Below are 26,927 nucleotides of genomic sequence, written 5' to 3' on the forward strand. Positions count from 1 at the left end.
CCATTATAAAAGAATGGCCCAATTTTATCACTGCACTTAATTGCACCCCGATCATTGTAGATTCAACCAAATCACTAGGAATAACGCTAGACCAAAGCCTAAACATGCAGTCACACATTAACAGGCTGGATAAAAGTGCAAGATTTCACCTGAGCTACATTAAGAAATTGAAACCTTTCATCGAAACGGCGGACCTCAAAATGGCAGTTCAAGCATTAGTAATCTCAAGGATTGAATACGGATGCACAACACTTTCTGGCCCCCCCTAAATTGCAACAGCACCACTAAAAGCCTGATTCAATGCAGCAACAAGGCTGATAACAGGGTCAAAAAAAATTGACCACATTTCTCATCACCTGAGAGCACTGAACTGGCTACTTTATGAAGCCAGAATTCAGCTCAAACTGGTGTGCATAACACACAAAGCTCTTCACTTCAAGTCACCAAGATACCTAGCGCAGAAACTGGTGATCTCTGGGTGAAACAGACAATCAAGGAGCGCCAGAGACCTAGTGCTGAAACCACCAATTTTCCGCAAAAAAAACCTTACAACAAAGAGTTCTCAGGTGCCGCACCGAGAATATGGAACTCGCTACCTCCAGACATCAGAAGGCTAACCAACCACACAAGATTGAAGACAGAAACCAAGATCTTAATGAGTAAATTCCTACCGTAAGCATTACAGAGCATCCACACATGGCTCGCCCAAATACTCTCGCTCAAGGACACAAGACTCGGTTCCCTTGAGGTCATGGTCCCTCTAATCTTACAGCCTGCGTATGTACTAAAGCAGTTATCAAAATAAATAAATATGTCAACTTTGAACTGGACTGGAATTTATTAAATGCTATACAGGTCTATGTACCAGAAAAGTTACCATGTTCTGAACTGTGAAGCGCTCTGATACCCTACGGGGTCAAGTTTGCGCTCTACAAAACACTGATAAAATAAATTCATTACCATAATTTTACTTGAACTGTGTTTAAAAAAATTTTTTTTAAAGGTTTTTAAACTTATGTTGAGGACTGACAATTAAGCCTTTGTGAAATGTTATTTAAAGTGGAAAAATTCACTGATTTTTCAAATTTTGCACTACATTAAATTCACAAAACTTTACAGAAATTCACTTTATCCAATTTTGTTTATTTGTGGCTTGTTCACACAGAAAATATCTGTCTGAGAGTTGTTTCATGTCAAATCGTTGTCTTTTTGGAATCTTGGAGAGCCTTTTGTGTTTGAAGTGCACACTTGTGTCTTAAAAAGTTAAATGATATGCCCCCAAATCAGATTTTGCTCCAAAAGCAGTAATTTATAAAATTCTTATGGAATTGCATGAAATATTGTGAAAAAAATGTGCAACCTCCGAACCAAAATATAAGTTTAACAGTGTTTTTTTCAGTACAATTCTGGAATTTGGTATTGAAATACTTAATTCAACTTAGAACCATATGCAGCCAACCCCCAATGTGTATGGCATTGGCCATGGGCTGCGGGGCTGGTGCAGGGCCTGGGTTTTGGCAGACCTTGCTCCAAACTTCTGTTTGCGGCCACCCCTACCTTACATGACATTCTGATGTGTGCAGTGGGTGTTGTCCACAGGGCTTTGCCTTTGCTGAAGACCCTTCATCCAACCCCCATGAACAGCCAAGCCAGAACTTGCCTTTCAAACTTGGGGAGGTGCTGCCACCAATTTGCCATGGGTTGTTCTCAAAAGGATAACTTTTTGTGTTTTTGTTGTTTTTTGGGTTTGTAATGTTTTGTGTGTTAACGATGCAAATAGCCACTTTAAAAAATATATATATTGATGACATTTTTCGTGATGGTCTCTATTTTTTTTCCAATCCTTGTATTCTGCTCTCCATACCATACATGCGTTTTGATTTAAATGACAAATAAAAATAATATTCTTAAATCAGGATTATTTTTCTGCTCTCATTGCCACAGCACCTGTGCAAGAAGACTTTTTTTTGTCTAATTGCATCCTGTTTTTCAGGTGTTTTCTGGCATGTTTTATTATATATCCAATCCCTCTTTGAACCCCACCTGGTCTTCACCCTTTTCAACCAACCTGGAATGGGCACTGTGTCAGGCTCTAAAATACCGCTGCTCCAGCTGTTCAGCTATTTAAGACACCAGCTAGCCCAAACAAGCATTAGAAATGCAATAGGTCTCGGGTTTATTTGAGTTAGAGCTAATGGCATTGTAAATGGCAATGTCTTTTAGCCATGTGTTATGGAGTGTATGCATGTGGTGTGTAGTGGAATTATGTGGGTTGGATTGGAATTGTAGCAATGGTGGCATGCTGCGCTTTAGATGAATATGTTTAAAAGTAAAGTGCACCATACTGCGATTGCTACAATAGTTAATTGGGAATGCGTTAACAATTGATGTGTGCACTGATGGCTGGTGGTGTGTGTGCCTGTAGAAATTGTGCACTGATGGCTAGTGGTGTGTGTGCTTGGTGGAAGCGTGCACTGCCGGCTGGAGGTGTGTGTGTGTTTGGTGGAAGCGTGCACTGATGGCTGGTGGTGTGTGTGCCTGGTAAAAGAATGCACAGGCGGCTGGAGGTGTGTGTGCCTGGTGAAAACGTGCACTGATGTCTTGTGTTGTTGCCTGGTGAAAACCTGCACTGACAGCTGATGGTGTTTGTGCCCGGTGAAAGAGTGCACTGGCGGCTGGTGATGTTTGTGTCCGGTGAAAGTGTGCAGTGACGGCTGGTGGTGTGTGTGTGTGGTTGTGTGTGTGGTGGTGAGTGTGTGGTGGTGAGTGTGTGGTGGTGAGTGTGTGGTGGTGTGTGTGGTGGTGAGAGTGACGTGTCTGTGTGTGGTCTTATGTGTGTGGTCTTATGTGTGCGGTCTTATGTGTGCGGTCTTATGTGTGTGGTCTTATGTGTGTGGTCTTATGTGTGTGGTCTTATGTGTGTGGTCTTATGTGTGTGGTCTCATTCTGCACTCACTCTGCACACACTCACACTCTGCAGCACTCACTCACACTCTGCTGCACACACTCTCACTCTGCACACACTCACTCTGCACACACTCTCACTCTGCACACACTCTCACTCTGCACACACTCTCACTCTGCAGCACTCCCTCTGCACTCACTCTGCACTCTCTCTCACTCTGCAGCACTCACTCTCACTCTGAACACACTCTCACTCTGCACACACTCTCACTCTCGGCAAACTAATCAATGAGGCATGAACTGCTATCTTCAGAGAGAGAAATGAAAAATAAACCAGAGATAATCCCCTCAGTTAAAAGTTTATTCTCTGAGATAAAAGCTATTTTGTTAATTGATTTACTTACTGCTGTGGTGAGATAAAGAGAGGGAACAATAAGAGAATTCCAGTAGAAAGGATTTGAAAGGGCAGTGACGACTTAACATTTTATGCTGTTTGATTGACAATGTAGTTTAGTGCAATGTAGAAGTACTCCAGCATTCTCAAACGAGAGGTATTCCATTTCGCATTAGTGCTACCAGTTAAACAATACAGGATTAAAAAGAACACGCTCCCAAAATTGGTTTTTGTCTAATTAAAATTTCACCTCTTCATCATAATTAATTTGCTCCTCTCTGAGCACTGCATGAAAGTACTGACGGATACAAGGCCTACGAATCTATACCGGACACCTTCTTAAGAGGAATGCACAATGATGTCGTGCCCATACAAAATACTTCATCTATTTTGTATTTTCATTTATCACTCTGCCACACGCATCACACCAAATATTTCCCTTTGCTGGTTCAGTCCGTATTACTGTCAGGTTTTAATTTCCGGTTCTGAAATAAAAGACGTGTTTCTTCGGCCGCCGACGTTACAAACGCTCTCGCCTGCTTCCTTCGATCACAGGCGCGAGCTCCTGCTAATTTAATGACGTGACTCATTCAAAAGAGCAAATCCAACATCCTTGAAATAGCCACACAGCAAAGATGAAATCATATGTCTGCAAATACGATAGGGGGGCTACCAGGGAGTTTTTTTTGGGTGATACTGTATGTATAATTGAGCGAGCAAAATAGTATTTACACCTCACAAAGAGCGAAATTAATTTCATCATGAGCGGCATATTTGAATGGAGCTTATACGTGCACGCGAACCATGTGCTTATCTGTACGGTAAACAAAATATTATCCATAGACGATACCGCGGCCGTGACGGCCGCGATAGGTTATATGTGCACGCCAACCATGTGCTTATCTGTTCGGATAGGCGTGGGGGCTCCAGCAAATCGGAACAGGGACCGGGTCTGAGAAAGGAATGCGCGCTGGAGTGAAAAAACAAGCTCATGCGCCGCGCGCCTCTCTGCAGACTCCCCCTGCATTCCAGAGAGGCACGTGACGCGATCCGGTATGTCATGCAGCTGTGGACACAAGACATGGCCGCGTGCACAACGTTATCCTATGCGAAAACGCTGCGCGCGGCCAGGTCTTGTCTCACTTCGGTGTTCTCAGACTGCTGAGACGCCGACTATAGTTCTCTGGCGAGAACGAGCTTTCAGCGCGTTACTAGCCGAGACCTAAAAAGTAGCAGAGCCCTGCCTTAAATAAGCACTTCCAATGTTCACGTTATGTGATATGGCCATGTGAATGGGGAAGGACCGTGAATCTCCTGAATTAGGCAATTTCAGAAATCGCCAAGCAGCGGCAGAGCGTAACAAAACAGAATTAAAAGAAATCACGTCAACCCAGATAAATTGAAAGGGGCGTGTCTAGCTGTCAATCCTCCTGCATCGAAATAACGCAGTATTAATGCCAATCCATTTACTTCATACGCCGGGAACCTATAAGAATGTCACCTTTTCCGGTTTCTTACCTGTACGTCCCAAAGATCTGGTTGCAGGAGATGCAAATGAGACAGAGTACATGGGGTGATTAGGGAAATCCGATATTGTGCCTACCCGTTCCACATTGTAGCCAATGGATTGTCACTTTGCTGCACTTGTTCTTTGGCTTAATGGTTGTTTTTACTGCCACGCCCCCTCCTGTAGGGGTCAAAACACATTGGGGATGATTTGCATAGGAATTTATGGGTAGGTAAAGTCACACTGCATGTGTACTACTTCACATACTCATGGGAAACATCCTTTACAAAGCAACTTTTACCACACAGTGCCTTTACGACGCAACTTTTACAACGCAAACCATTACAACGCATTGCGCTGGGGGGTGCTCTAGGATAGGGAATAGGTTTAATTTACTATCCAACACCTTCCCTACTATCCACGGGGACTGGAGTTGGAATAGTAAATTAAACTATTCACTATCCAGCGCCCCAAAGCACTATGCGTTGTAAAGGCATGCGTTGTAAAAACAGCGTTGTAAAGGCATACGTGATAAAAGCATGCATTGTAATGTCATACATCCCATACTCATAAATGCCTTTGAGCGTTGGATCTGAAATATCCAAATTCCTATAACTAAAAGTGTAAGGATGGCACAATAGTTGCATTTGTACTAATTGTATTTTACTATTCCTAATGTATTCCTATTTTAGATGTTTTGGGGCTTATTCCCTAAAGAAATAAAGAGTACCTGCATTTGACAGCTTAAAATGAGTATGTTGAAGGGATCTCTTGATTAGACCGGAAGGCGGTCCAGGTCAGTCGCAGCTCCCTGTGAGAAGTAAACTACTTCTTTATGGAGGGCTTCCAAAAACAAGAACAATATGCTGAAAGCTGAGAGGATTTATTACAGCAAGCACATGGGTCTGATTTTGAGCTCTCCAGACCTATATATGGAAGATCCTGTTCTTGTCCTGCGCAGCACTGAGGGAATGCATCAAGCGCAGCTGAAAGACGAGTTGGCTGCAGTAGCACATATAAAGTCATCCCTAGGACATATCACTGAATGGGAGGTTGGGGCTGTGGTTGAAATATTGGAAAGCAATTATTGAATACGAATTTTCTCAATAGGTGGTCCGCTGTGCTTTTCAGTTCAAGGTTAATTAACATTTAGATCCATGTGTGGATAGGAAGGTTTTTCTGGTTCTTAAGTAAGTGAATCTGGCACGTCAGTAAATGAGTGGGTGGGATATTTCAACTGTTTTTAGACAGAGCGGTGGAACCTTTCCTCCCTGGGGTGTTAGTGCAGATCTAGTGGAGACCTAAAGGGAATGCTGTTCAGTTGCAAGTCAATTGGTGGTCTTAAATCATCTCTCAATTGAATAATTTGCGCACTGAGAAAAAGAAAAAGGAATCACAGCCGTTGCTACTTATAAGGATTACTGAAGGGCATATATTAAATGCTCTTAACTGCAGGAAACAAGCCAAACCCTTGAAAAATTAACTGGATTAAATTATTTTCGAAACTCTTTCAATAAATGTCATAATGCTTTGAGGTAAAGCAGAGGCAAGAAAAGTAGTTCAGGTCATACAGAGAAGCACCCCTACCAGTATGTGCAAATATAATAGAGCACATCTGCACTTACTTCTAGCCTCATGCTAAATTGCATTTTTAATGCATTTTAAAATATATGTTTGCAAGTCAGAAACAACGTAAAGCAGTACACACAGGAATCTGACTCAGAAAGTAAACACCACCCCCACATCATAAGTCAAATCGTCTTTAATCATAGAGCTCAAGATATCAAGTACAACATTCATACTGCAGAAAGTCAATGCTACAAGGAATCCTCCATCAAGTTCAATGTTGTTTAGTTTGTACAATAACTCTGTTTAATCTACAGGATGATCTATTCTAACTACTATTTCAGGTAAGCTTGCAGAAGCAGAGGACTGTCCTACGCTTCAGTGCTCCATGGCGACAAGTGGACCCTGAGTGTTCCTGCAGGAGGTTGGCAGAACTTGACAACGCTCCCTTCAAGCTGGGCAGATTTTGGGAGTTGTGTACCTGGAGTCAGTGCCGTCTTAATGCAAGGGCACGCTGTGTGGTTGCCCCGGGGCCCCACGAGCATAGGGGCCCCATGCTGATCTATGCACAGACAACTGGCTCAAAGCCAGCAGCTGAAAAATGAAATAAAATGATTTTTCAGCTTCTGCATCTGAGCCCGCGATTTCAGGGAGGGGCGAGCCGGGTCCGTGGTAGGTGGTTGTGTAGGCAGGGCCCAGTGCTCTACCTGGGGGCCTATAATGTTGTTAAGATGACCTTGCCTGGAGTGAGTATCCTGTACCAACCTCAACACTGGACCTTCCTCACTCCTTCCCCAGCTCCCTCAATAACTCTTAAAGCATTGAAGGAGTTCTCGACTTCTGGTTGCTGGCATCAGCCCTCTTTTGTATGCGTTACTGGTGGTTGTTGGCCATGTGAGTCAGTATAATTTCACAGAGCAATTTTCTGATCAAGTGAGATCAGAGAATGTGAGATGGAGGGACTCAGGAGAGAGAGAAAGCGAGAGGAATGCACACACCACACAGAAGTGACAGGTGACCCACATAGGCAGGCTCCAGTCCAGACTAAACTCGCCTTTCATTAACTTATCTACTCCAAAGCCCCACACCATCCCCATTGTAGAGACCCAAGCATCCATCTCTCCCTCTGGTAGAGTGGTACAGACACTTGAATATTTGGTTGAAAACAATTACACATGTATGATAGTACTGGTAACGCGGCAACCATATTAGGTATTAGATGAGGGGAACCCCTCTGCAGCCAATGGGACTGCCATACATGGTGTTGTGTCATTACTTTTGATCCCAGCAAACGTTAGAAAATGAAACCTCTTTTTCGGAAAAAGTGCCATAATTATCCACAATTAAATGTGGCCCACATGCTAGCTAACAATTGGGCTGAACCCTGTCCCCTCTCACTAGTGCTGCTTGAAGCTCGTTTGCTGGTCATCACATGAGGTCAGGCAATAGCTGCACTCTCAAGCCAGACCTAAAAATCTAGTGTGTATTATTTAGCTGTGGCAAAATGACGTGTCTCAAAACAGACATCATAACAGCAGTTAACTTTCAGTCAGCTACTTCTGCAAAGTTTCTTCTACTCTTCTACAGGACTTGCAAGTGGTGGTTTAGCAGCAGCGTCCGCACAAACCTATGATTCATGACAGGAATGTAGCTGGGAACTCTTGCTATGTAAGCAGCTGCAGATGCTTCGAATATTTTAGTGCATGTGATACAGTCGTCTGCTATAAATTTACCCCTAAAAATACAGTAACAAGTGATGGAGCAGCGATCGGAATTAAACACTGGAGTGAGTGAATTGCACTCGTCAGAACTGTAGGCTATATTTAGGAAATAATTGGTCTAAAGACACGGCAACCCACGAAAATAGGTTTAAATGATTTAGCAATCTTGTATTTAGAAAAAGACAGAAACTCCTCCAGGCTGTACTTGTACTAGTTTGTTGGGAACATATGACTAACAGTCATTAAAGATCTGACAGTGCAATATTTGTAAGAGAATTTTTGCTCAGTAGGCCGTGGTCGTCCATCTTTAAGGTCGGGGTGCCTAGTACCAGGACTGCTTGTCTAGAGCCCAGAGTTGTTTGGGCAAAGTGGGTCCGGCCAAGGGCCCCGGACTTTCAGCACCCCCATCCCACCACCCCCTCATTGAGCCAGCTCTATTATTCAGAGTCTTGCCCTAATGTACTAGAATATTTCTTAAATAGCTTGCTTTAAATACCGTTTTCCTTTAATTTATTTTTAAAGTCGATGATCTGTGAGAGGCTATTATAGAAATGTTGTAGATAAATGATTTGTATATTTTTAGCAACGCCCATCACATTTTATTTTATTTTAGATCAAAACAGAACCTCAAGCATGAGATATGGGGTTGGGGTGGGTGTGGGTCACACAGACTAATTGCAGTGATGTAAGTGAGCTGCTTCTGTGCTACAATATTGAATACACACATCACTATCCCCGAATATTAGGTGTAAATACATTTAGCATTTGGACAATTGTGCCTGTGCACTGTCAGTGACCTGGCCAAAGATGGCATGAAAGAGGTGAAATTGGATCATAAATTCAAAGCTGTTCTGAACAGGGGCACCAATATACGTCTGGCCAAGGGCCCCCAAAATCCGTGAAATGTTGCTGCTAGAGTACACTGTAAAGAAACAGAAGAGGGCCCCTGAAACAGATTAATAGGGCGAGCAGGGGAAATACAGTAGCCAACAACAAGTACAATATCCCTATTTATAATTTTCAGAAGGGTAGTATATCCACAAATGTACATGTCCCACAGACAAATAGCATTATCTAAAACTTAAAGTTTATTACATTTTCTAATGTAATATAAAACATTGATCTACATAACACATAAAGATTACATCAAAAAGTGAAATTATCATACAGGTCATAAAAGTGTACATCAATAGTTATGGAGCCCCATAATCATAATCAGTAAACCAATAGACAATGTGCAATTACACTTAAAACAGAACACAAACATGAAACAATAAATCCGGGGCCTCATTTATGAGGCCTTGCGTGAGTTTTGCGCTTCTGATGCGTCACTTTTTGTGACGCATCGGCAGCGTAAAACATGCCTCCTGATGCGCACTATTTACAAAGTGACGCATCTAAGCAGATGCGTCACTTTGTAAACCCCTGCGCACAGTGAAAAGTGACGCATCGCTGTTTTCACTCAGCGATGCGTCACTTTTCATAAATGAGGCCCCAGGTACATATACAATACAAATATTCACAAGAACACAAGAAATGCGCCGACGCGCGTTTCGGGAGAGAATATTTTTTTGCCAATTCCTTCATCAGGGCGCTGTTAAATCTATTAGGGTAGTGGCCAGCAGCCATCGTGGATACAAATACTGTTCCTCAATGTGCAAAAAGAGGAGCTCAATAAAGATACATATCACATAAGTTTGGTAATAGTGCTGTCATCCGGTAACAGAAAATAATGAAGCTGTTACAGGTCAATGCATAAACAATTAGACCTAACAGTGGGACCTTCTAACTACCAGCACCTAACCTATTGTCACTCCATAAGTATTGTCCCTTCTATACTTGCAGGGGGTCTGTGTGCACGCTGAATGGCACCCACCGTCACAGTGCTTGTTCCCTCAGGAACCTAACAGTTTAGAACAAAAGCACAGGTGCACCACACAACAGAATTTGATCAACAAGGACAATTATAAAGTCCATCTTTTTATTCCATTTTCATTTTACGTAGATAAAAAATCAGAGTCCAGTTCTAATGACTCAACACACAGTACAGCCGACGTGTTTCATCCTGGTGCAGGACTTCTTCAGGGCACTAGTTGATGGAGGAGTCAAGTACTTCCATGAGCTGAGAGGTCATAGGAATCTCTGCTAGTAAGCTGTTTCCCGTCCGGTAAGTTATTGTGTCAAGAATTTGGTGCCGTCTATATAAAGGCCACAACCAAATAGTAACTAAAAGAGTACGTCCCACAATGGTGAATTCCAACACCACTAGGTTATATTACGATGGTGTACAAAATAAATCCCGGCTTTCCTCTGCTGTCACGTTTTTCAGTGCTCCCGTTTACCGCCTCGATCGTATTGCGGCTGTTGTTTTTCCTGCCTTATTGGTTTGCCATCCAAGAGTTGACTGGCGATGGGATGTCCCCTTTGCCGTGGAGTATTATAGGTCTAACTGTGTTTTTTACTGCACAAGCTTATCGCTCATCAAGTGGTCTCATCTCTCTTGATTCTAGACCTTCGCGTGATAATTTGAAGGTATATCTCAACAGGATTTATTCTTAACACCATCGTAACATAACCTGGCGGTGTTGGAATTCACCATTGTGGGACGTACTCTTTTAGTTACTATTTGGTGTCCACCACCTGCCCCCACATGCTCAAAATAAGCACTAGATCTGTGTGAGAATGTCCAAATGCTGTCAAAATAAGGATTTTCCTCAGTCTATATGCTCAGAGCGAGATGTTGTTGTGTGAAAATTCGCAATTGTAATTCATTTTGAGAAAGCTGTGCTAAAGATCTTCTGAGGGGGTGAACAGATCTGTGTAGAAGGCCAGACGTTGTATTGGATGTGTTATTATATAAAATGTAACTTTGCAAACCATGGGTGTAATGCATAGGCCTGTACCCCCTGCAGCAGAGGGGTTCCCTTGCATTCAGGGCACCACCATTCAGTCTAAAGCCTATAGATATCTGTGAGACATGGGTGTATCAGGCCCCTGATAACACTCTGCATGGGGATCTCATCATTTGGTATATAAATATTCTATTTTGAAGCAATTATTTTGCAATTGATAACTTACAATAAAGGAGAAATTCCTGCTGTTGCATTACCCTCCTAAAATATCAATGACAAGAAAGGCTGAATAAGAAAGAGCTCCGACAAAAATATTGTGAGGAAAGTTTGAAAACAGTAAATGAAGTTCAAAGTTTATTCCAATTTGCACGATTAATTTAAATCATAGCAAGCATAACGATAAAAAGAGCACCAGGATATTAAAAACCAGTATCATGCAGATTATAAAAGATGCAAAACAAGAAAAAGTACAAAGTATCACATCATTAATAATCTTTAAAAAGAGCATCAAAATCCCCATTCATAATAGCAGCAAAAGGAGATCACAGGGATACTAAACAAAATGCAAAATAAACGTGTCAGTGTCAAGCAGAGCCTGCGGGAGAACCCTCAGCCTACTTGTTTTAAAGTTAAAGTGCTATAAGTGCTAGTTCCAATTAACAGTAGAGTCGCCCAGACCATCCTGGAGGGGGCCATGCGCAACATTGTGTCATGGGCTTTGCTTTCAAGATGTAACATTTTTTAGCATTGACGAGACAAGTGTCATAAACGTAATGAATCATGCAGTCAGTTGACAGGAGTCAGCCTTCAGGTATTCAATTACAGCTGCTTTGCAAGCCCTAATGCTCAACTGCCTGAAAATTGACAAAAGATAATATCGTCCCGGTGACATTAAAAATGGACACATACATAAAACATGTAAAAGTGGCTCCTGCTTAAAACCACAGCCCCCACATAAAACATCCGTGTTGCCAGTCAGAAGGCCGTACTTGTATGCTTTGAGTGGTATTAAGCTGAATCTCAAACAGAGACTTTACAGTAAAGTAGGAAGTGACAAGTACACATGAAGAGTTACTGGTTGATATAAAGACATGTTCAGGTCAGCGTGCTTCTTGGTGTTAATTGAACGTAGGTCCTCATGAACTGATAAGAGTTTCATTTGCTTCATCAATAATTTTGACAGCTTTTTTGGGATCAAAGCAGTCTTCAAGAGGTCTCTAGCAACCAGATAGTCTGGGGCTACTTGGATAAGCTTGTTGGTGACGGATTTTGGATCCTTTGCATTGTCCCACAGAGTTTTAAAACACAATCCATGCTCAGTTATTGCAAGCTTGGAGCACATAGATGAGAAGCTGGTGTACAATGCATAGTTTTGTCGAACCAGGTTGAACTCCAAATGGATCTGTGCATGTGCAGAAAATGCCAGTAACTTAAATAGGCACCTATAGCATTGGCATTGAGCCTGGTCAAGCCAGTTTGTAATCCAAATTAAATAAAGAAATGCTCAGTATGCCAATGTGGGCATTAATTTGCTATTGATGTCTCTGCGGATTGCATTCAGGTCCGGGCCAGAGAGATTTCGAAGTAGGCACTACAAGGCAAAAGTAAGGGCTTGGCTGATATTGCCAGAGACTCGATATGCGTGATTGGAAGGCCGCGCTCATTAATCCAAACTCTTAGGTATTTGATGGTAGGTGCTCTTTCAATCTTCTGGGTATTTATATATGAAGCTCCTATTTGGTTTTTCTTGGGACCGAAGTCTTTTTTTTAAATCTTTATTTACAATTTCCAGACAGCAGCACATACAATAAGCCAGAACAAAAAAAAGTGATTCAGCATTTTCACAAGTGGTACAATAAGTCTACAAGAACAGAAAAAATAGCAAAACCAGAAAGAGCCTGACAACAAACAGGAGAGAAAACGGAGTATAGAGGGAATATAAGGAACCGTGAAAACCATTACAAACACATAGGGGTCGATTCCGATCCGTTAAAAAGCGCTCCGAATTGCGGTTCAGAGTGTTTTTCCCCGTACGAATCGTACCCGTAGGCGTCCCCGTACGAATCTGCAAGTACGATCACAATCTAAAGCGTCACTCCGTACGACTCGTAAAAAACGCCGTCCGAATCGAAAGTCCATACGAATTGCAGTCGGATGACGTTCCACGCTACGTCCGGACGTAAAAAGACCGCGTCTCCCGAACCAGGAAGTACGATCCGTGTAGAACACACTCCGTACGGCTCTTTTTCTACGAGAGCTCAAACCTACCGTAAAACCACACTCCGGCACGAACCGCATGCCGGTACGCGACAAGCAGGACATGAACGCCATTGTCCGTCTTATCCCTATCCTGTACGGCCACCACCTCGTACTTAGAAACCGACGACGGCGCAGAAGGTGAGTACAACGAACTTCAACATACCTGTACGTGTTGCCACACGCGCACATCTCCATTGCACGACTGTCATGTCTGGGTACGTTGCACCACACACTCCCGCACTTCACCAGTGGAATACGGAGACGTACCGCACCTACGTCATCGACCGCGGGGTACGGTACGTCACCGCACAACACCAGTGGAATACGGAGACGTACCGCACCTACGTCATCGACCTCGGGGTACGGTACGTCACCGCACAACACCAGTGGAATACGGAGACGTACCGCACCTACGTCATCGACCTCGGGGTACGGTACGTCACCGCACAACACCAGTGGAATACGTGCCGCATGTACGTCATCGACCTCGGGGTACGGTACGTCACCGCACAACACCAGTGGAGTACGGAGACGTACCGCACCTACGTCATCGACCTCGGGGTACGGTACGTCACCGCACAACACCAGTGGAATACGGAGACGTACCGCACCTACGTCATCGACCTCGGGGTACGGATTTGTCACCGCACAACACCAGTGGAATACGGAGACGTACCGCACCTACGTCATCGACCTCGGGGTACGGTACGTCACCGCACAACACCAGTGGAATACGTGCCGCATGTACGTCATCGAAGTACGTCACCGCACTTCACGAGTGTAATAGACTTGTGGGACATACGTCTGCTAAGTAATTGTAAGTGTAAGTATCAGAGTGTGTGTGTGTATAACACCCCCCCCACTGCCCACCAGTGCCCAGCATCAGAGTGGGTGGCTGAGACCCCCCCCACTGCCCACCAGTGCCCAGCATCAGAATGTGTGGCTGAGACCCCCCCCCCACTGCCCACCAGTGCCCAGCATCAGAGTGTGTGTATGGCTAACACCCCCCCCCCACTGCCCACCAGTGCCCAGCATCAGAGTGTATGGTTGAGACCCCCCCACTGCCCACCAGTGCCCAGCATCAGAGTGGGTGGCTGAGACCCCCCCACTGCCCACCAGTGCCCACCATCAGAGTGTGTGTATGGCTAACACCCCCCCCCCCCACTGCCCACCAGTGCCCAGCATCAGAGTGTGTGTATGGCTAACACCCCCCCACTGCCCACCAGTGCCCAGCTTCAGAGTGTGTGTATGGCTAACACCCCCCCCCCCCCCACTGCCCACCAGTGCCCAGCATCAGAGTGTGTGGCTGAGACCCCCCCACTGCCCACCAGTGCCCAGCATCAGAGTGTGTGTATGACTAACACCCCCCCCCACTGCCCACCAGTGCCCAGCATCAGAGTGTGTGTATGGCTAACACCCCCCCACACTGCCCACCAGTTCCCAGCATCAGAGTGGGTGGCTGAGACCCCCCACAGCCCACCAGTGCCCAGCATCAGAGTGTGTGTATGGCTAACACCCCCCCACTGCCCACCAGTGCCCAGCATCAGAGTGTGTGTATATCTAACACCCCCCCACTGCCCACCAGTGCCCAGCATCAGAGTGGGTGGCTGAGACCCGCCCCACTGCCCACCAGTGCCCAGCATCAGAGTGTGTGTATGGCTAACACCCCCCCTGCCCACCAGTGCCCAGCATCAGAGTGTGTGTATGGCTAACCCCCCCCCACTGCCCACCAGTGCCCAGCATCAGAGTGTATGGCTGAGACCCCCCCCCCCCCACTGCCCACCAGTGCCCAGCATCAGAGTGGGTGGCTGAGACCCCCCCACTACCCACCAGTGCCCAGCATCAGAGTGTGTGTATGGCTAACACCCCCCCCCCCCCACTGCCCACCAGTGCCCAGCATCAGAGTGTGTGTATGGCAAACACCCCCCCCACTGCCCACCAGTGCCCAGCATCAGAGTGTGTGGCTGAGACCCCCCCACTGCCCACCAATGCCCAGCATCAGAGTGGGTGGCTGAGACCCCCCCCACTGCCCAACAGTGGCCAACCTTTACATCAAAAACCTACCATTGCTAACCACATTACCATCAGGAGAGTGACACATTTTCATCATACCTATATTCTAACATCACACCAGCTCCCAGGCACACAGCAGTCCCAGACATTTTCACACAAACAAAAGTTCAGAAAAGGAAAAAAGTAGCTTTATTCAGCTGGTTCTAAATAGAAAAGCAAATAAGAGTCCTCGTTCATTAAAGGCCAATGGCCAGTCCAAAGATGTCTCTGCAACAGTCTGTGCCTCCATGGGTGTGCTCACACCAAAACTTGCCTGCACCTGGCGTTTAATCCGCTGTGGCAACTATGGGGGCACCATCTGTGGAATCCTCCGGCACCGCATGGACAGGAGAGGGAAGGACAGGTGGAGTGGGTGCAGGTGTAGTGGATTCATCCACACTGGCTGGGGCATCGCCAAAAGTAGCTTCAAAAACCTGGCTGCACACCTCAGCCAGTGCGAAAAAACTACCACCTGAACCCGGGGACACATTGGGGGTGGAGGTACAGGGCTGTGAGTCAGTTCTACTGGGTGTGTGGATGCGTGTGTGAGGCGTCTCCCCTCTCCCTGTGGGTGTGCCTACTTCCCCTTGAGAATGGGTGCGTGGAGCTTTGAGCTTCTTATGCTGTGTGTGTGCTCTGGGTGTGTCTGACCTGTGGTGTGTGCGTGTATGATGTGTAGGTATGTGAGAGGCAGAGGTGGATGGGTCTGAAGGATGGGGGGGACAGATGCTGCTGGGTGTACAGAGCTGCCGTCAGTGTTGACTCCATGGCAGCCACACTCCGACGTAGATCAGACATGGCTGATGACATGCTCTCCATGAACGACACCACCTGTGTAAGCAGTTGTGTATGTCCATGGAGGACAGTCAGCATGGATGTCTGACCTACTGCAATCTGCCGGAGTAGGTCCACAGTCCCAGCACTGAGGGCAGCAGGGGACACAGGGGCAGGGGCTGCGGTGCCGGGAACAAAGGAGACACGGGGTCTAGCACGGACCCTAGGGACACTAACGACTGGGAGGGTGGAGATGATACTGGAGGAGGGGAGGGCAGCCGAAGAAGAAGATGTGACCATTGCTGCATATTCCCCCTCCTCCTGAGAGTCTGACGCGGAGTTGTCGGCATGGTAAGATGTGTCAGTCACATGTCGTCCGGCCTGCAGACTCTCCTCACCCTCCGTGACACTGCCTCCCTATGACTCCTCATAGCAGGTGGCACTGTCGCTGGGTCCCTCGGCCTGGTCCGCGCCTGTGTCTCCTCCAGATTCAGATGATGATGCTGTGGGCAAGGAGAACAACAAAAACATATCAGTCACCTGTACACATCAGACATATCAGGTACAATACATTATGACTCATTTCTAAACATGGCATGCATCATGAGGCACATTACACAGAACTCTGCACAATGCAAAGTCTACTTGTGGCCAATTGTGAGAGACACAACGCTCAATGTACAGTAGGATACAAGCAAAAGGCAAGCAAAAAAATAGTATGAGATACACAATGATGATCCACTGCCTGACAACAGGATAGCTGATTATGCATCCCTGCTCATTTTCCCACCCTGCCACCCAAACCCAGAACAGGATATGTTTGAATTGCTTAGACCTTGTGCCACATGGGAAAAGTCCTGCCTGTACTAAAATGTGATGCCATCCTGGGACCTGAACCAAGTGTAACATCACCCCACACTGGCATCACAGCTGTTGACACCCAAAGCCTCATTGTGTGGCTGACAATCATTATTAGTTAGAGACAACATTCTACATATTTGGCGCATATGCACACACGCACTGCCCAGTGTGAGTATGCATAAGGCCAAAATATTGCACATGTACATTGTGCACCTGTATCCAACACATTACAATTCAAAAGAGTACCATGGTCCAAGGCCACTGAGGCAGACTCGGGCAGAAAACACATGTTTAGACTCAAGATCAGTGCCAAAATATGAAGAATGGCAGACACAGTGAACATGTGGTGCTACATGTAATGTACCAACAGGTGTCACAGACCCACCTCAAACATGACGATGTGCAAAGGAAGATGCATACTGAGACATTGCACCATAGGAGTAGATGTGAAAAATAAACATCAGCCAAAGCGCAGGGCAAATGTGGAGTAGGGCAAGGCATGTAAAGAAGCAGCTGCAGAAACTGGGACATTCTAATGCCAAAGCATGGAGTGCCTGTCTGACCACACCACTCAAACTATGGGAGTGTTACCATGCCTTGGAGCCCTGCAGGGAGCATGTGACACACATGACAACAAACAGACATGTACCTACCCCCTCCTTGCTGCTGTCCCTCCTGCAACTGCCTATGGAGGTCTGGGAACACCACTTCCAGGACCCGGAGCATGTTGGGGGTGAGGTGGCGGGTGCCGCCATGCCGGCGTGGAGCTTCCAGATGCAGCTGGACTCTGGCGATGCGGCGGGTCCAGCACCGGATGTCCTGCCACCTCTTCTTGATGTTCCTGAGCCTCCTGCGAGACCCCCCCTCACTCCTGACAGCCCTGGCGATGTCCAGCCAGATTTCACCCTTCTCATAGGCAGATACCTGTCACAAATGTAAAGTAAAAGAGCATCAGTACACCTGGTCCATGTTCAAAAGACACACATATGTGCACTAAATACTTGATGACAACAGGGCATCGTAGGCTCCACACATTTGCATCATTGTCCATGAGTATGTGGCCTGTGAGCAAACACTGCTGCATTACATGCCATTGAAAGGCTACAGATGACATGACGTGGGCTAAACACTCTTAGAGCATGGCACTCACAGAGCAATGTATGCTACATCTGGGTGCACTGCAGCCCGTGACACGCTGTCACACACCCCACTACAAGAAATAACCCTCTTTACACAAGACTGTACACCCTGGCATTCACTCCCAACAACATTGCATCTATACACCATACATACACAGTGGGCATTATGTCACCCACACAACAGGTGCACACTCCAAGGTATTGCACCAATCACTCACCTGATCCTCTGGTCTCCCATACAGCTTGCTGTAGTTGGGCAGGAAGGCATCCAGCAGGGCCTTGTTCTCACCATCAGTGAATGCAGGTGCCCTCTCCATGCTCAGCTAATCAGGGTCCAGAGGATTCAGAGACAACAGCTGTGGTTACCACACCAATGTTGTGCAGGCAAGTGCCCTCCCACAGCCACATGCTGCCTTATATCTGTGCTGCAGAGGGTCTGTGAGTCCAAGGAGTAGTGTGTGATAGGCCACCGTAGTTAGCATCCTATGTTCCATCCAATCACATCACACATAAGCCCATTACACACATATGCATGGTTTGAAAATTGAGCCTGAGCTGAACAACTTTTGCAACATTGTATACTTTTGCCAAACTGAATTTTCTAGAACACCTGTAGGAGCCTCAAAAAACTCTGTATCCATGACAACCTGGTTGCATTTTGATCAGTACACTGTTCCCCTAGTTGTTCACTATTATTTTTCTAAAATGCCCACACAAGTACGGTGACATTGCGTTGCTAATGCAACTCAGTCAATGGTGTAACGATGCGTACACACGCACGTACCTTGGGGTACGCTTTGCTCGCGCATGGCCGAAATGCAATAGGGAAACGAGGCGTACACATGCACGTACCTTGGGGTACGCTTTGCTCGCGCATGGCCTAAATGCAATAGGGAAACGAGGCGTACACATGCACGTACCTTGGGGTACGCTTTGCTCGCGCATTGCCAAAATGCAATAGGGAAACGAGGCGTACACACGCACGTACCTTGGGGTACGCTTTGCTCGCGCATGGCCGAAATGCAATAGGGAAACGAGGCGTACACACGCACGTACCTTGGGGTATGCTTTGCTCGCGCATGGCCGAAATGCAATAGGGAAACGAGGCGAACACACGCACGTACCTTGGGGTACGCTTTGCTCGCGCATGGCCGAAATGCAATAGGGAAACGAGGCGTACACATGCACGTACCTCGGGGTACGCTTTGCTTGCGCATGGCCGAAATGCAATAGGGAAACGAGGCGTACACACGCACGTACCTTGGGGTACGCTTTGCTCGCGCATGGCCGAAATGCAATAGGGAAACGAGGCGTACACATGCACGTACCTTGGGGTACGCTTTGCTCGCGCATGGCCGAAATGCAATCGGGAAACGAGGCGTACACATGCACGTACCTTGGGGTACGCTTTGCTCGCGCATGGCCGAAATGCAATAGGGAAACGAGGCGTACACACGCACGTACCTTGGGGTACAGTGCGTCAGACATGGTCAAGTGAAGGATTGTGTAGCATGCGTCCCTGTCCACCTTCATGTCACCATTGGGAGAGTCACACCAGGAAATCACATAGCAGGGATGTAGTCTACACTCATGTAGATGATGGGGTGCATACATCAGCATGGCATACATACATCAGGATGCCCCTGGTGTGGCAGACATTGAAGAAGCACAGGGATTGTGACCTTGTGCCTCAGTTGATGTGTGAAGAGCTTGCGAGACATGTCATCAATCATATTGCACATGTGCATCACATGCAGTCAACACTTTGCACCAGAGTAACGTCAGCAACATGTTGCAAGGAACATCAACACTGGAATGGCTCACCATTCAGTACAGGGAACTGGCACATGATGACAGCAACATGCCCACTGTCACAGAGGTGTAATAGCCGCACAGCATGACCCTGTGTGACCACGTCATGTGAGTGCCATGAGCGACATTGTGCATGCCGTTTGCATATGTAATGAACAGGTCAGTATTGTATAACTCACCTTAGAATATCCCCACATGTCATCCTGGATATGTCAGTTTCCGTTCTGTAGTACACTTGTGTGTCGGTAGGCATGTCCTGCGGCTCTGCATGTGTTGTTGGCGTCATGTGGGCCGTGATGACGTTGTCAGAGTACACATACATCACCTCTGCGTGCACACGTCAGGTCCTCTTTTTTAACAACACCAGCGCTGGTCCCGTATAAGTGTAACCTTACACACTTTTGTTGCCACATTCATAGTACAATCACTTCAGACCTTTTATCTTGGATTCTCTGACTCAGGACGGTGCCAATAGGGATGTTATTTTCAAAGCCTGTGAGGAATACAAACTAGTCATGTTGGTGACTGACCCTCACCGTCTGTGTCTCCACTCTTATCACATCAAGAACAACAACAAGAGCTGCTCCCACTGCCGGGACCAGACATATGAATCCAGGTGTGATTGGTCCTACAAGCCACTCAGACTCCAGCAGTTGGCACTGCACCACAATAGCTCATGGGCTGGACGTAGGACGAGTGCATGGGCGTTGTAGTTGAGACATCACAGCCCCTTAATTTGACATCAGTGCTCCAGGGCAAAGTTGTCAGGTAAACCAAAAAAGTCAGATATATCTTATAGCAAATCAAAATCACCACAATGCACGTGCTATGCTGCATGGGATTCGGGTGACACCGACCACGCAGCTCTGTCAGAATTGCAGCTGTCGTAGCCAATACCACGACCTCCGTCCCTGCCCTGCATGTGACGCTGGAGGAGTTAGTGCACTTCCTCATGTCCATGATGTCCCTCACCCCACCAACGGCCTACGCGTTGGCTTCTGGCACAGCGGACCCGTCTGGGGGCACTAGCGCGTCTGTTGAATAGCCCCTGACGCCATCACTCGCTTACTCCTGGACGCAGGCGGCGCATATGTCCCAGAACCGCTGGGACAGACAGGATCTGAATGTTCATCCTGGTCCCCACTGGTTCAACTCCCAACCTCACTGGCAACTATCCCCCAGGTGTCAGCCGTGGCGCCGTTCTCGGGTGGTGATGTCCCCGATACCACACACTGTACGGCTCCGTCGTGGGAAATGTGCTGCAGAACACCGCTATTAATGCTGCATGGGGAGTTTAACTTCAATGAGCCGGGCAGTGCTCATTACAATGGTTGTCAATGAGTATTGGGAGGGTCATGAAGAACCACTGGCATGTGAGTGTCAGTCCCAAGACAACAGGACAGGTGGACTGGGGGATGCAAGTGGTCTGGACACCTAGCCAGACACTGGTGATGTCTCTACTCCTAACGTGTCTTAGGATGAGCGGGCAACGTACAGTGTTGTGTTAACGTGGGCGGCCGGAGCCTTGGCCCTTCATCTCCCCGTTGCTGCCATGAGGACCAACTCCTCACTGAGGTCCTTAAACTCCACTCCGGCTCCGCTGAGCCTCTGCAGGCCTATCTTGAGGAATGTACTGTATCTATATTGGGCAGCATGTACAGCCACGCATCATGTTTGGCTGTAGATCGGCACGTTGTCAAACCCCCACACCCGCCCTGGACTGACCATGTTCCCTGTCCTCCCACCCCACCCCAGAGAGCATTGGCATCCAGGCCTCCAAATCACAGCCCACATTCCCGTTAGCTCTGCTGTAGAGGGTATCCAAGAGGTATGAGCACTACGGAAAGACGTCATCATCCTCCCTGAGTCTGGGACTGAGGTCTTCCAACATTACATGCATCTTAGTCCGCTACCCACACTCTCGGTGGGACATGGTTGTGTAACTGCTGGCAGAGTGTGCGTTGTAGGTACGGGCAATACTTGGGCACGCCCTTGTAGGATGCCAATCAGCGGCACTGTCATTTTTACGGTGTGGCCTGGATAGCCCCGACTCACTGGGCAGAGCGATGGCACCCAGGGAGGCAAATAGGTCAAAAGCCTGGTATGTATTGAAAGTCGGGAATATGCTACTAACTACTGTTGCTTACTGATATTTTGTTACAAAAGGTAAGTAATCCATCCTTACTGTTCAGTACATCTGATGTAGGAGCATCTATGTAGTGTCCTTGCCGTGATGACAGGGTTACTAATGTACGCACACCATGCCACGTGTGTTAATGACCTGTTCATATGTGTGATAGCATCACAGACCATTTGTGAGAAAAAACATTTATGCTGTATGATGATGGATATGTAATAGTTAGGGATGCTACACACCGCAAAATGACTAGGGCAGAACTGTGCAAATGATGGCACATGTGGTGTGTGTGTGTGTTTATTGCTGTCAGATGTCTGGTTGTGCAGACAACCTGCTACAGACATTCACATGACGTTTGTCACTGACATGATACATTGTCATGCTCACTAAGACCTTTCCATCAGATCGTTTGTATGCATGTCATATCCATTCCACACACCACAGGTCTTTAATTATTCACGGAGGAGTGGCTGGGAGCTGGCACACGTTACTTCAGTGTGTATGGCACGCCACACTCCAAATTGTCTAGATCATTTGAAGCCGTCTTGCTTGTGCCATGTACATTGTTACAGTCTTAGTCAGACAGTTGAAGACATTTCCAATAAATTGTGTATTGCAGGGCACCCCCTCTGGAAAGGCCGTTGCCTGACTTGGAAGCCATGAGGGAGCGCAATTGTATTCGTCGGTATCGCTTCAACAGACAGTTGATCAAGGAGCTGACGAACAGGCTTGAGGCTCACCTACAACCACGCCACAGGTATCCAACTGCACTGACACCCAAGGTAAAGGTGATGGCAGCCCTCCATTTCTTTGCCACAGGTACGTTCCAATTTACCATAGCTGATGTGGGAGGGATGTCTCAGACAATGATAAGCCGGGTGTTGAGTGATGTTTTGGCAGCTATGTTGCTCCACCTAGATGAATTCATTAGATTCCCTACTCCAGAAGAGTTGACAGATGTCAAGTGGGAATTCTATGCCCTGGGCCGCATGCCACATGTAATTAGTGCAATTGATGGTACACATGTTACTCTAGTGCCACCACAGGCTCAGGAGCAAGCGTATCGCAACAGGAAACACTACCACTCGATAAATGCCCTGGTGGTGTGTCTTGCCAACATGATTATCTCACATGTTTGTGCACGTTTTCCAGGATCGTGCCACGATGCTTTCATCATGAGGCGTAGCAGGGTACCACACATGATGCTGCAGCTGCACAACCACCGGGCATGTCTAGTTGGTGAGTATACACCTTCAGCTCTGTATGTCAGTATGTCACAACTACATGATCTGCATCATATTAATCACTCTTGTACATGATGTCAATTTGCAGGAGACGCTGGATATCCTAACATGCCGTGGTTAATGACTCCACTACGCAACCCCAGGACAGCTGCAGACCAGCGGTACAACAATGCCCATGGGAAGACCAGGCGGGTGATTGAGCGAACATTTGGACTCCTGAAGAGCCGGTTCAGGTGCCTGGACAAGACAGGCGGAGCCCTCCAATACAGCCCACGCAAGGTGTGTGACATCTTCACCGTGTGCTGCATGCTACACAACATGGCAGTGGAGAAGGCCGTGCCACTCTACCTTGATCCTGATGAGCTGGAACATCCGCCCGTTGAGGATGAAGGCCTTGCCCAGGATGCCAGTGACGAGGAGGATGAAGATGATATCCGGAGTCACCTCATCCGCAACTTCTTTTCATAATGGTGAGTCATAGCAGCTTTTCTGTAACAGATGGACTCTAGAGTAGCATGGGTAGCATGCTGTGTATGCAACAGACTGTATGCAAGGTCACTTGGATGTGTATTGTGCAGTGTCACACATGTGCAGTTCTAATGCAACACACATACGTGCTATGTGTGCACTTGGAATGTACAGGTGTTCTACAACATCTGGCTATTCAACAGAACATTGTGATAATGACATTATACAGAACTTGACCCCTTGTGTGCCACTCTCATCCACAGCTCACCCTGCCTGTTGTCCGTTGGGGTCATCGTGGTCATCCTGCTATTGCTCATTATGATTGCAACGTCAGCCAAATCAACGGCGCATGCATGGACATGTGTAGAAGTCAATTTGGGTAAGGATGCATATGAGGCTGTTTAGCGTTGGTATGTTTTGAAACGTGTGGTACATGTTCATGTGCATGTAGTGAGACCATGCATACATGCAACTACATTATGTTACTTATTACATGTATGCCCACTCCCATGACAGGATATTCACCCCATCTGACTGTCATCTGTTGTAGTTTGAGACTCTGGTGAATGCATCAATGTGTGTAGACATTACCACTGCAACATTGCAAATACCTTGGGTTGACATTGTGTCAGAGGTCACAACCACAAACTCTGTGGGGGATTGCAGCCTCACTGTGTGCATTAGATTGTGACAGGATCCTCACCTCCAGCTTGTGGCCCAGTCCAGTTTGATTACCATGAAACTATGTGGTGTAGGTGTGGCCCAGTGTATGTTCCACATGTTAAGACAACTGTCCTGTGAATCAGTTTACATGGATGCATTGCCCCTTGTAGCAGTATATCATGTCACTGTCATGTCGTTACCTCAGTGCAGGTTGAGAATACTGCTACGCCAGCCTTCACAGTGAGTAGCAGTGCTGTTTAGATTCACATGATGCCAAGTATGTTTTGCATGTAAAGTGAAATTGTTGGGATGATGCATATGTGATTTATTGTGTTGCACCAGTGGAGTGCAGTCATTCACATGAATCTCTGGTCCCGTGCTGCATTCCTGTGTAATGGTAGGGTCTCATTATGTGGCTCGGATCAATATCACTAGCACTTTATAGTTATTCTACCTGCATGTAATGTTTTGCATAGTAATGCTAACTTGACAGATCAAAAGACTGGCTACAGAGTGCCTCCATTGCATGTTGGTAATTAGCTTCCTCAACATATGTGATAGTTACAGCTGTTGTGGCTGAAGTCAAGTTTGCCTACATGGCCCTTATGGGTAACCAATATCAGATACAGACATTACAGTTAGCGTAAGTAGCATTTCCATATGTTTCAATTTGTTTGTAAGGTCCACCTCATCTGAGCCAGTGAATGAGTTTTTTACAACATAGATCTAATTGCATGGTAGCTCAGTTGTGAGCGGTACACATGACTCTAATGGATGACAGACTGTCCTAGGTTTTATGTGTCCGTGTCATAGCATCGGATCTCATGTGATGGCATGATTAATCATCTAAACTTGTCTCCAGTTAGTACACTTCACAGGTGTGAGTGGTACAGTGTATCAAATGAGGTATTTGAAATGTCAGTGACATGAGAATGTAATCCTAATGGTTATTTGCCTCTGTTTCAGGTCTCCCTCCCAGCAGTTCCCATCCTCTCCTTCCCTCGCCTGATCACCCTTTTGTGTCTGTCGTTTGTACTCAGACCAAGGGGCTATTTGGAGGTGGAACCCTTTGAGCATCACACCACTCTGAAGAAGAAAGGTATGGCCAGTCCTTGACAGGCTTGTAGGTAATAGTACTGCTGCATTACAGGTGGCATCAATTATAGTGTAATTTGGACTTCTTGCCAATGCACATGTATGTTTCATGATGCTCCATGGGCTCACAATGTAAATAATCATGTTGTGCATGACGTCTGACTTCTACGGAATATTGTGCCGCCTTGATGTCAACACACATGTCCTTCTAATGTGCATCTATACTATTTGTCATTAACTTAGCTTATGCTTGTTATGTGTTTACCTGTAAAGTGACCACACGCATGGGGTTGGGGAAGGCTAGTATACTATGTTGTGTGTGAGGTAGATGGCTTTGTAGCTGCTGTTTAGCTTTGAAAACACTAGCTGTAGTCTACACATGATGATGCTGTGTGTCCTGTGCACCACTTGTCCGTAATGGCCCTGATCCAGTGACTGTGATCTTGGTGATTACTGTGCCATTTAATTGTCAGTGACCCTGAGTGAGGCAGACACTCCTGCCGTCACATACACATGTCACTTTGTGGCTTGCCAATGGTGTTGTGGTATGTGCTTGTTTTGCAAGTTGTCACACCCCTCCTGCCTTCATGTCTTCACTCATTGCTGCTGCTGCATACACAGCCACCATGCAGCGCACACCATCCAGGAACACTGACACCTACAGGATGACCCTCCTTCCATCCATTTATGGAGCATGCTCCTGCCACCCTACACACAGACAAAACCAGACAATCAGCATCCTGGTATCACAATGCTTCGGACTCAGCCATTGCTGCTGCTATGCCTGTGTGTGCGACACATACTGGCACGACTATGCAGATTCACATGACATCGGGTCTACGTACCACCAGGTCATGTGCCGTGTCCAGCACCCCCCCCCCCCTTCCACGGCACCATTTTGTACAGTGTTACCTTGTCAACATCACTATAGCACTAAACTGCTTGCTTACAGTCACGTGGCTGTACACAACCTGCTCACACCACTGCAACATAGCTGTCACAGTCAGTCAAGTTGCCACATGGAACACACACCATGACCATGTCTCTTGGGTGTGGTGTGATTTCCCCGTTGTGGTGTAGGTATTTGTCAGACGTGTGTAGTTGTTCTGTATGCGTAGCTACCATTACAGTAGCATAGTACTTGTAGCTACATAGGGGTAGGTCACCTATTCAGCTGTGCTTGTGTAGAGTGCTACAGCCCATTGCCCACAGTCTGTCCTGCCAGCCTTGTCCTGTGCGCCACACATCACATCCACAGTACTGCATCATGCTGATGATAGCTCACATACCTGAGGACACAGTTGTAGGTACTCCCTACGTGGACCACTACTTTTGTGCCACTGATATGTACACCTCAAAGTGACTCTCCTGGGCCAGCCTGGGGTAGAATTTTTGGGATCCATACCCCCCTCCAGCATTTACTGTCCCACGCAGGTGTGTCTTTCCATCCATGTATGTAGTTGATAGGAATTTCTGACC

Source organism: Lissotriton helveticus, chromosome 8 (genome assembly GCF_964261635.1).
Source record: "Lissotriton helveticus chromosome 8, aLisHel1.1, whole genome shotgun sequence".
NCBI lineage: Eukaryota > Metazoa > Chordata > Amphibia > Caudata > Salamandridae > Lissotriton > Lissotriton helveticus.